Source organism: Haliotis rufescens, unplaced genomic scaffold, assembly GCF_023055435.1.
Source record: "Haliotis rufescens isolate VD_foot unplaced genomic scaffold, xgHalRufe1.0.p SCAF_6, whole genome shotgun sequence".
Lineage (NCBI taxonomy): Eukaryota > Metazoa > Mollusca > Gastropoda > Lepetellida > Haliotidae > Haliotis > Haliotis rufescens.
In genome coordinates this window covers 23,806,119-23,808,761 of record NW_025964334.1, presented here as the reverse complement: position 1 = coordinate 23,808,761, position 2,643 = coordinate 23,806,119, and positions in this window count along the sequence as shown.

Genomic DNA, 2,643 nt, shown 5'->3' with positions numbered 1-2,643 from the left:
GCACCAGGGTGGCACTTAAGCTGGTGAGTTAGCCATATGTTTATTAGAGAGTGTTATCGTTTGAGAAAGGAGGAAAGCAAATACATGGACATTGACAATTCTTGCATTTCCGTTCTATTGGAGAAAAGTACATGGATAATATCCTACCTTGTGTATTTGTTACTGGTTTCTCACAAATGAAATAATGAGTTATTAGTCTGGCAGGACTTTCCAGGTTTGTTGCAGTATGCTCAGGTGTGTGACAGTGATGCCCATGGATATCCCTAAAGGAACACGAACCATGCATGGTGAAGTGTTGGCAATTGGTTTTTGTCTATCAGTCAGTCTATCAGTCAGTGTGAATCAGAATCAAGTTAGATAGAATTATAACTTTTAAAGCACTCATTGCTGAGGTGTACGTATTTTTCAGATTTCTTTCTACTTCTAGGTCAAAACATGAGCCGTTTACCTGCATTTGGTTACCTATACAAATACTCATTTTTGAAATGTGATATGGAATTCTACTGACGCGAAATATTTTTATCCCATCTTTCAACGAAATCCAGTTTAAATGTTATTTTTAACCTAAAGTTCCTAAACCGGTTTGTGCTTTTGCACCCACCCAGAAATGTTTTGTATTAGTATCAAAGATACACATTACTTTCGTGTCAAACAGTGAATTTATCATCACTTGCCTATCAAAACACTACGATTACCAATTCATCAGGCCTCTTTTTCAGATTTTACTTTCCTATCAAAATCAAACAATCAATGTGAGGTGTGCCAATGTGGACTGACTTCACCTAAGGACCACGTACAGTTAGTTATATTATGAATTTGATGAAATGTTTTATCATAATGTTCTGCTCATTGTTTGCAATAAACATGACAAAAAAGATATAATCATATATATTTAGTATAGTTTTCTTGGGTACAAGTATTTTGGTTACAGTTTTTGGGTACAAAATCAAACAGAACCTGCATTCAGACAGTCACCGTGTACCTAGTTTCATCCGTCCTGGGGATTTGGGAGGTTAGGGGTAGACGTGTTAGAAACATCCATGATATTTTACGTTGTCCTTCTTGCAATGACAGATCAATCACAATATTGTGTTGTTATTATTATGGCACATCAATGTGTTATATCGCTTACCATTGCCGTCGTTTTGAGAAAATAATTATAAAATCATCGTTCGTGGAATCCTTTACGATTTCGGATTTTTTCCTTCAAATTTGATGTCACGCACCGGCGGCAACCATGAAAATATAGCGAGGAAAACTATTACCGCGGTGGATATACTTTTCTGTATTTTCATTTAGTTTTTGACATTTTCGCTTTTATTTTTGACATTTTCATTTTAGTTTTCGACATTTTCGCTTAACTTTTCAGCGATTCAATATCTACTTTATACATGATCGATCACATATTTGTATGATAAGTCGTGTTAATTTGCAAAAGGGTACGATAACAGTAAGTGAAATATCAAAATATTGAAAAGCAGACTCCATGTTCCTTATGGGCCACCGTACAATGAAGTAAGATATTGAAGATCCGATCTCAAGAGCAACATGAAAAAGACTTACAGTTTAATGACATTACAGGCGGATTTTGGAAAACATTTGTATCACTTTATAAGGGAAAGTCAAATGCCACTCGACCCGTGAAGATCCGGGGTAGAATAGGTCTTCAGCAACCCATGCTTGCCGTAAAAGGCGACTATGCTTGTCGTAAAAGGCGACTAACGGGATCGGGTGGTCAGGCTCCTGACTTGGTTGATGCATGTCATCAGTACCAATTGCGTGGATCGTTGCTCATGATATCAATCACTGGATTGTCTGGTCCAGACTCGAATATTTACAGACCGCCTTCATATAGCTGGAATATTGCTGAGTGCGGCTTTAAACAACAAACCAACCAACCAAATTCCACTCCTTACCTCAATAACAAAGTTATTAGCACTTTCAGTTTAATACAGGGGCGTTCGGGTAGCCAGGTGGTTTGAGCGTTTAGTCGCAAGCCCATTTCTGGGGTCCCCCGCCGTGATATTGCTGGAATATTGCTAAAAGCGGCGTTAAACAACACTTACGTACTCCAGTTTCATGACCTTGACCTTTAAACGCTGTGATGAACTGGCAGAAAATATTACATAATGTGGTGTAAGAACACGTAGGATACATGCTTTCAAGCTCACGTGTATTACCTTCTTTATCCTTTCATTATTTTAATAATATGGTTTATAGAAATTGTAGCCAGGTTTCATAACATGATCTCTGAATATATTGACCATATACCGTGGTCACTCAAAAGTTAATTCCGTGGAGACCCCTTAAGCTTCCTAGATATAAATGTCCTCAAAAGCCATTCTTAATTAAAAACACAAGTTATTATTAAACTGCCTTCTTCAATTTGACTCCTACATAATAATATTATCTAATTAAACTCTTTTCTAAAACTTTGTTCTTTAAAGAAATTGCAGTTTGAACTTATGGCAATTAATTAGGAATAATGACCAAGTACACAAAATATAATTGATGGATATTTCATTAATTTAAAATATTTCTTCATTTCCAAGCGTAAATGTAAGTGAAATAACATTGAACTCGTCATTAAATCATATTTTACCTCATCTCTGAATAAGATTCAAGTGAATCCAAATTGCTTTC